At 47.0% G+C, this 9499-nt stretch overlaps 1 long non-coding RNA gene across 1 annotated transcript in view; it reads left to right on the top strand.

Moving 5' to 3' along the window:
- Positions 1 to 9499, top strand: part of LOC144163632 (uncharacterized) — a 32152-nt gene that overhangs the window by 16997 nt on the left and 5656 nt on the right. The window contains exon 3 of the long non-coding RNA XR_013320957.1: positions 8305 to 8456. This is a non-coding gene — a long non-coding RNA (uncharacterized LOC144163632). The remainder of the gene's footprint in view (positions 1 to 8304; positions 8457 to 9499) is intronic.

Raw genomic sequence — 9499 nt, 5'->3', positions numbered from 1 at the left:
TCTTTAGCTGGCTAAAGTAACCTGAATAAATCGGACTCTATAGAATAAACACATTAGGATGTTCTATCATCGTCTAAAGACAATTGTATGGTTTACAGTATCTAATGCCGGATGCATAAAAAATTCAATAGCTGGCTGTAGGCACAGGACACTGAAGTTTGCCCGCGACTGCTGCGCCGCCTCTCGCAGCCTCTTAGCAACTTTGGGTCAGTGGATGTCGTGACCGGCCGTTCAGGGCACGTGAAAACGCGCGCTGCGTGTGGCTCGACGCTGTGTGGCCGACGTTTTTTTAAGAAATATAGTTATAATGGCAAGTGCAGTGCCCGAAAGGATCAAAATGCTACAGGAAAGAATTCGTGGCAGCGCCGCTACTGCTGCGTGAAGGATTACAACAATCGCGAATGGCAGCCTGGCATCGTTTTGTGCTGCTTTATTGGGCAGCCGTGGGAAAAGGAGAGTCGCAATAAATGGATTTCAACAGTACGAAGAGTGAAGTAAGTAAGAAAGCCATGACATTTTTTGTCAGTGGAAGGAGTAAAATTGTGAGTACGATTGCCGCTTATGCGCTGCGCATACACGAACGGCCGCAAAACAAACGTTTGCTTTCAGTGTTTCATACACATCGCACACTGCGATATTTGTGCATCGCATGCCGCAGTATTTCTATAACACAGTGTATTACGTCTTCCCCCACTATTGTTTTATCAGCAGTCACTTTTTTTATCGACATTCACGGCAGCGAATGGTCGCCAAAAGGCGGCACAAGAATATGTTCCCAGCACTTCGCGGGTGGTGCCAAAAGCAATGTCAAGACGGTGAAGACGCATTTCGCCTCCTGCCCTACATTGTTCCCCGAAGTGTACAGAGTTCGGCCACGCATTCCAAGCGAGAGCTTGGCAAGATATCAAAGGCAAGGTGGAATCCTTTAATGCGTTTTGCGCAATCAGAAAGTTGACGTTATTATTTTTTAAGCAGAGGGGGTGGAGAAGAAGGATGAGTAGGAAATATTTTGTGGAGAATTCGGAACTGCCAGAACAAATTGTATCACAATTAGCCGCTAAGACAACTAACTCTAACATTACTCACAAGAAAGAAGCCGAAACTACACAGAATCTTCGTACAACAATTAGCCGCTAAGACGACTCAACATTACTCACAAGAAAGAAGCCGAAACTAAACAATCTTCGTACAACCCGCAGCTCCGCTGTATCAAAAGATTTCCCACTGATTGGAACTGGGTTTACTTTGTCCTCAGCTAATAACATTTAGAATGCGCTGAAAATTAGTGGCAACACCAACCGAGCCGAAGAAGGGCCACCGAAATAGTAACTGTAGTGTGGTTGCGCGAACAAAAAAAATAACGCAAACACGCCCCTCCTGCCGTGGAGCGTCTTTGTATACGCTAGAGCCTCTTTATTGGGCTGTGATACACGAAAAAATGGTATTGAGCTGAAGAGAAGCGCTGTAGATAGGCTTTGCTGAGAATGGGACTTCGCAACGATGTCTGTCCCGTCAATTTCTTTCGCGGCGTGCACGCGCCCGGCAACGTACAATCTCTGTCCCTTCTCGCCCCCGCAAGGCCGACAGCAAGCCCCGTAATTGTCCGGTAATCGCAGAGAAGCACTTGAGACACGGGGAAACTATTTGCCAGAACAGTTTTCGAGCACAAGACACCTTCCAAAACAATCGCAGAATCGCAAAAACAAACTACCAACAAGTGTCGAACATGCGAACGCGCGGCCGCTGTCTGCCTCTCACCGACCCAAAGTTTGCTCGCGCTTCCGCGGGGTGGCGCTGGGTGTACTTATTAGCAGCGCCCTCTGATCAGTGACCGGTGCCTATAGCCCAATTTATGGCCTTTTATGAGTGACCATGGGATCCATAGGCGGACATAGCTTACCATAAATTTTTACATAGACGCCCATAAGCCATTATTGTATTGGACTTTACGAAAGCACACGTAAACATAGAAATACTGGTGCGTACTGCTGTTCGTACTGCGCGCACTACGCTTGGTTTAGCTGCAAAGCACTGCGGGTGTTTGGGGTTGTCTCAAACGACACTGGCCGATTCACGCAAGCAACGGTTTCTTACGTGACCATATTTGTCGAGCGAGCACTATGTTTGACGAAACGATAACCCCCCCCCCCAGAACAAAAACAAGCCAGTTTTAATTACGGTCAGAAACAAACCAACAGAAAAGGGCTTGCAGCGGTATGGTGGCGCAATCTAGGTTCATTACGGTAAACAAGGAATCGCAATCGGCTGCACAGCGGTCGTTCGTTTGATGCCATTGCGGACCACGAAAACACACGATTTAGCGGGAAAATCAAAATTTCAACAATAAGTGATTAATTTCTCAGTTAATAAAGCACCGTTTGCTGCCGAACAAGCCACGAGGCACAATAAAACACGAAATCGTTTGAATAAAACAATTTTATTTTGTGTTCATAGCCCCTTTAAGCACATTCGTGCATTAAAAAGTGGTGGTGTGCAACCACAGGCCTTAATAAACAAGTTGGCCAACGCTGCGACCATTACGTCGTATGTGTGGTCACGTAAGCGTTTATGAAGGCACCTCCCTGTCTGTCCAATGTACACTGCACCGCATCTGAGCGGGATTTCTTAGACCACGTTGACTCTGCAGGGAACGATCGGTGTGGAATAATTTATCTTGCATGCCTCCCTTGGTGGTTTCACAGCATTCACGGCTTTAAACACTCTCAATCCTGTTCGGTGTGTAAAACAGTCGTTGTTCCCGCCTACTGCCTGATCTTCTTCAGTCAATGCCACGCTTTGCGCACGCAGGGAATGTCGTTCATGCGCCCACGCCTCGTCTCCTCCATCTGCGGCGCTGCCATCGACTTTATCCATTTTCACACACCCTCAACGATAGGTAAAAGTAAAGTCTGTGGGTAACCGGCATTAAAAAGCTTATTTGCGTGTGCGTGCATAACTTAACATCGGTTACTGACAGGAATGGAACACTGAATTCAGGGCCGTCGCAACGCCTCGCTCCACGAGCTTCATTTGCGCGGACGACAAAGGCAGAAAACCGCTTGTGGTATATGAGCGCATACGTCTAGCATGCGCAGCCATCAGGGAGGGTCCTGCTCATATTTAGCAAGAGCATGATTTCACGCTCTAGAACTGTCTTGTGAGTTCGAACGGGTTTAGTACGCAAGAGATGACACTGGAAGTTGCTGCATTTGCACTTGTTCGACGCACCGTTCTTTCTATAGGAGTATTAGGTAATCATAGACAAAAAAAAAACGTCTCGGAATGCCCTTGCCCCCCTGGTCCCCAAAAAGTTCTCGTCAAGCGATGTTAAAAAATGGCGCAAGGGATGAGAAAACACTTGTAGGCTTGAGGCTTTGCTCTTTTTGAAAGAAAACGCCAGTTTTGACAGGCCTGAATTTTCACACATGTCAATTGTCTTCTTTTTACGTCGGTCGGGCGTGACTCTAGCCACTTTGTGAAAGCTGCCAGAAATCCTAAGTCTTCTCTTGCTTTGTACTTGTAGCCTGGGTCACTTTGGGACGTTCAACCTCACAAGCAAAACCACACAGCAAGGAAGCACTGTTTGGTTCGTCATGGCAACAAATCCTTTTCGGGAAATTGGCTCACCTTAAAGCAGCACAAACAGGCTGGATAGAAAGGTGTCCGCTCCTTAGCTCACCCAGCTAGCCCTGTTGATTAAAGCCTCCACTAGCAAGTCACACACTCCTGAGAAGTGAAACAAGTTTTTCAATGCCATTTCACTACTCGCCACTGAACTGAGCACTCCACTCATCGTAGGAGGAGTCTAACAAACCACAAATGCTGATAACGAGTGGATAAGCTTCACTGTTAACGATTATCGCATTCCGATGCTTTAGCCTCAACTTTCTCTACGTGAGCGCAGCTGTTTTGCCAGTTTACCTGGCTGTCACACGCCAGTGCTTCCGGCAAAAGCTTTTTCACTTCACCTAAAGTGAAACCCGCGTTACGTCTGGCAATGCACTCCTTCACCTAGCCCCAAACAAGTTCAATTGAAGTCAACTCACTTTGGTATGGTGTTACACGCAACATTACATTGCCGTGGGCAACCGCCGGAGTTTTGATCCGGTACACTATGGTGGGTGTGTTCACATTTTGCGAAAGTGCCATAAGTTAAGCTCTCACCATGAGCTTCGACCATAAAACGACTTTCTAAGCAAAAGCTGAATATATGCTTTGCGGTCGACATGGTAGAGAGAGAGAGAAAACTTTATTCTTTAAACAGCCCTAGTTCGGGCCGTCGTGCCACAGTCTCTTCATTAGGAGATGGCTGGTCCGTAGAACTCCCAGACGTCCGCACTAACACGAAGGCAGTGGGCCACCAAAATCTCTTGCGTCGATTTGACATTCACGCCAGGATCCGGGTTCAACCAGTCCTCCCAGGAAGCGATGCGGGAACGCAGGTGGGGTGGTAGGTCTGGCGGATGGCACTCCCAGTAAAGGTGTCGTACTGATGGGTAGGAGAGGCAGTTGGGTGTAGGGCAAGTGGGACGCGAGAGGATGCCATGCATGTAGTGGATAGGAGATGGAGTGATAAGAGATGAGGTCTGTGCTTTCCGGACCACAGATGCAGCGTAAAAGTAGAGGGTGAGGTTGGGTACCGGGAAACACTGCCTGCTTGCGCGTAGCGCGCAGTGATGCTGTCGGCGTGCCTGATGTTCTGAAATCTTTTGAGTGCCAGGGTGGTACACATGGGGCCACAACATGGACGGACCCAGGGAGAGTACCTGGGTAAGCTCGTGTGCTCGAGCATTGCCGTCCAATTTAGCGTGGCCGGAGACCCATACCAGCGTTATCTTGTGGGGAGGATGGGTGCAAAGGGCACAGTTGAGGGTGTCAGAGGTATGAAGGTGTGTGGTGTATCGGTAAATATTTCGTAGCGCCTCCTGTGAGTCACTAAACACGAAAAATGGCGTGGCAGGGGCTCGACTTTCACAGCGTATTTGTGCTTTTTCAAGAGCTACGGTGTGGTGTGGTGCGTTGTCCATGACATCCACACTATTGTTCGGGATGTTTGGCAAAAAGTTTGTTGATGAATAACTTCTCAAAGTATTTGCCATCCGTCTCAGAGTCGTAGTCCGCGTTGTTCTCCTTTTCTGTCGGACGTATTCAGCAGCTGGTTGGACGAAATCCCTTGCACTGCTCGCAGCATGTACAGGGATCAAATGGGCTCCTTTGACGGGGGGCGAAGCCAATCCAGTTGTCAGACCTTCGAGGAAAGCCTAATGATTTGATTGGACAGGATTTTCCTGCGGTCGTATTCTTTAGTGTGCTTTGTGTTGGCCCATTTTTTATCTATAATGCACCTGCACAAAGCAAAACAGACGAGTGCACGAGTTAGCCCACGCAAGTACACATACGCACTGCAGCCCCAGGAGCCTTAACATAATCATAATCGGCAATACTGAACAGAAGAACATGAGGCAAAAAAGGTGCAAATATCTTTCATAGGAATGGTCCACAAATACCATGCTTGCTACTCTTTGAGAAACAGCTGTTGAGATACAACCGAGAAAATCATCTCGGCGTTACTGCTCCCTGATCTGGGCTGAAATTTGGCACTCAATGGCACCTGGCAGTCAGTTTTGCTTCATGATAAGTTTAGATGTCCCACTTGTCTGATTCGGTAAGAATTTCTCGGGAGTCCCTATCGTTTACGGCAGCTGCAAACAAAAACATACCACGTTTTCAGCAGTGGTGCCGGCTTGTATCTTTCAGAGACACGAGTGCTATACAGTGGATGTTGATTAGTTCCTTCAGTGCCGACGACAAACCATTATCCACAGCAATAATACGAGAGTTTTGACTCTTTTGTTGGTTTGGCTTATTGCACCAAACTATGAAGATTTAGCAAATGACCCTGGCTGATTTTGGCAGGTACCCAGCCAACTAATCGTGAAATACGACGTCTGTGCAAACGTTCAACAGTAACAACCACTTTGCTGAAACGAATTTTTTCTGTCTTTGTGATTCAGATGTAATACTCTTTATTACGATCATGAAGTGGCGTGCTAACACCAAGCGCTACGTGAAAGCAGTCCAAACGTGCTGCCAGAGAAAATATGCCAAGAAGAATTCCGAACTGCCCTGTCTTCGGAATTCCTTCATCTCCCGAAGGTACCTGCGGCGCCAGGCAATGATGTCACGGCGCTCGATCAGCGTAGTTTTCGGTTTTCTTTTCTGAATCGTGAAGCCGATGTCCTCCACAAGGTGGTTTTCGTGAAGTTCGGCAAGGTATCTTCGTTGGAAGCCTTTCGCACGCTCTTCACGGTTAGGATTTCCTTTTGGCGTACACACTGGCCGCTTTCGAATGCATGGCATGCAATAGGGAGCTGTCATGTATGAGTGTTTTCGATCTTGAAATATTCACGTCGTTAGTTTTTTCTCCGGAGACATCAAAGGCTCGCGCAGGCGCTCCACCTTCAATTTCTCGATGATACGGTAGGATACTCTGGTGTTCTCTCTCGCAACACTCAGTACTTCCCAGGCAGATATCTCCGGAAAACGCATTGTGTACACATTGTACAAATATTCGAAGAATGTACGAACAAAGTGCGAACCCTCAAAAAACGTGCACAGTAGAGATCGTCGAGGCCACCAAGCTGGATGTTATTTTTTCAACACTGGCACAGACAAAACAACACGCGGCGGCCATGGTAGCGCACAAATTGAAAAATGGATCAGAAAAAATCCGATTGTTTTCCCGGCAATACGGGCATCGTTTTCAAGCTTATAACAAACGTTTCTCTTTTAAGGTTGCTAGCGAAATAGTTATTGCTTCTAGCTCACCGCAAGCAACACACTAGTTTTGGAAATGGAAGTGCACACCGCGAACAAGCGTTAGCGTTCGCAGCGTTGCATTTGATGTATGAAACGGAGTAAAGTACAGCACACGCTGCAAAGAATTCCGCCACTGGTACGAGCGCGCCAAGCAGTAAGGTCGGGTCGCCCCTCGCCACACATGGCAATGGCTCCGAAATGACGATATAGCGTTGCGGAACGGCGTTTAATGCGTGGGACTCTACAATACAACCACAGCTGTGGTAAAACACACCTACCCTTCGGTAAAGAAGGGGGTACCTGTCGGTCGTCCGCAGTAATCCACAAAACATAACTGCTCTTGCAGGGAGTCAGCAGCTCTCTTTCTAACGGCGCCAGACCCCGAGCGCTGAGGGTGGTCGACTTCGTTGAGACAGGGTGGACAAGGAAGGACAGGCTAAGCTAGCCATATCTACTCAAATAATCTGCTTAAGATGGAACCGCGAAGTCAGTGGGTGCATTCAAAACCGACTTCCTGTAGGCAGAGCTCCCAAGGGAATTTGGGTATGATGTATACCAGGCATTTTTCGCATCATCGATCCAAAATTGTCTTACTGTGTTGTCTTAAATTCTAACAATACCTATTCTATGCTAGTGTTGGGGAATATTCGAGCCTCAACCGTACATGTGGCCACTGTATTACAGAAAAGCGCTATGGGTTGCCGAAAATGTACATTGCTGGGAACGCATGGTGCCATTCTCAAATGTACGGAGAGCGAGATATATGTATGGTTGCAACCAGAAGCACAATTAAGACGGTGCAGTAGAAGTTTGTTATGTTTACACCGAGTTCCTCTAAAAGTAAGAGTGATATCAACGCTTTTGCGAAAAGCCCACCTTCTGTAGCAGGAGAGAACGCAATCGAAAAGTCAAGGTAACAATATACTCGCTTGTTTCATGTCCTACTTTGCTTTGCTTGATTAGTTCATGCGTAGAAAGGTGTGATTGGTGTGCGTGTTTAATAATTCGGCATGGGCTTCAATGTAAAGTTATATTAGCTCAAGTAAATGAGGAGTTCATTGTTCACACCTTAAAATTTGCATTAAACTCCCTTACCACACTTTCCTGTCCACAGCCTTGTGAAATAGTGTCCGGTATTGTTTGTGCCTGTGTGTTGCATCCATTTAAGCCATCGCGCAGCCTTTTTAGTTTCCTCTGGCTTTATTGGGGCTTCATGTTCGTGGGCATTGCGTTCCACATGGTGCATACCTTCTGTAGTGCACACAGGTAAACATGACGAGAATATAGTTAAGATTCACAGTGTTATGTACGAAACTGCTGAAAACATGGTTTTAACTTTTCGGCACTTATTGTTCTAGTTTTGTGCTGCAAGAAGCTATCTATTTGGCTATATCGAGCCTTCTCAGCACTGGTGTATGATGTATCATAATGAGCCTGATTTACATAGGTGTTCCACCTCTGCCGTCAATTTTTTATCCTGGTCAGGTGGATCGTGATATTACAGTGCCCAAAGCCAATTCCGACACCGCTACAGCAAAACGTGCTGCAACTAGGCCGAAACCAGTTCACTAACCTTCAAGAACTCAACAACATGCGTAGGTCGCAGTCAACTGAATCCGGGAGGCCCACCTGTGAAGGTAAGAAAACACAGATATTAAATAAATTTGTCCCTGACAGTGTTAATGTTTTGTAAGGGGCGAATTTTAGTGAGTGGAATGAAGGGTGCTGTTACGAAAAGAAGAATTACAGGACGAGGAGGAAGAAAAGCTTGAGGGCCACAACTATGCCCGACGGCAGCTGATTTAACTCTGATCTTCATGCGTCTTGATGAAGATCACCCAGCGTATTGGAGCAATGCGAACACATTGTAGCACATAAAATTAAGCAGCGGCTCTTCTGTGCTCTTCTCATTCGCTCATCCGGGGATATGCAATGACCCTAATTGTAGAAAAGGCTTCTTACTTACCTCTAAATGCTGAGCGAAAGGATCTCATCCACCGTGTTTGCAAGCATGATTCAAAATCTCATACAGACAGGGTGACAATGCAACAAAAATCCCATCTTAGCGCACATCTACATGTAGATTTAAAACTGACGAAGCTGGTACTGCTACATCGCCGCAAATCTTTGCTGCTGCAAAATATCGGGCACCATCGGAGCCCCAGCCTTACATACCTCCCATAATTCCAAAAGGCCCTGTTGAAACAGGGAGTGCATACGCTCACGAGCGGCGGCGAATAACACCTGTGGCGAAACTCGCCCGTTCTGGGCAGGGCAAATCTAGATAGCTTTCGAGCGCATGAATATTTTCTCTTGTGCTAACAGCTGTAAGGTGTTATTTGGTTGTTCGTGTGGTCTTTTTTTGTCTGCGCTTGCACTCTCTGAGATGTGCGCTCGTGTTACTGTAAAGGGAGCAGAACTTCTTTTTCAGGTGCCCGTGTACCGAGTGATGCCATTTAGTGTTTTGACTCATTGTAGACGTTCGTGTTTTGGGGGTAGCCAAGGGGGCGCTATTAGTGTGTGGACGTTTCTGCGTACTGTTTGGTTTGGCCAACGAGTTTTCCGAAAGGATAGGGGCTATGTTTGTTGTTCTACCGAGCTCTATCACTGTTTTTTGCACACTAGTGTTCACGCGCTGATTGACGTGGTTTGGTCGTTTCGGTTCACAAAATAAGAACTT

The sequence above is a fragment of the Haemaphysalis longicornis genome, unplaced genomic scaffold (assembly GCF_048455015.1).
Source record: "Haemaphysalis longicornis isolate Haplotype H1 unplaced genomic scaffold, Haemaphysalis longicornis Haplotype H1 scaffold_126, whole genome shotgun sequence".
Taxonomy (NCBI): Eukaryota; Metazoa; Arthropoda; class Arachnida; order Ixodida; family Ixodidae; genus Haemaphysalis; species Haemaphysalis longicornis.
The sequence above is the reverse complement of the archived record's forward strand: the minus strand, read 5'-3'. Positions and strand labels throughout refer to the sequence as shown.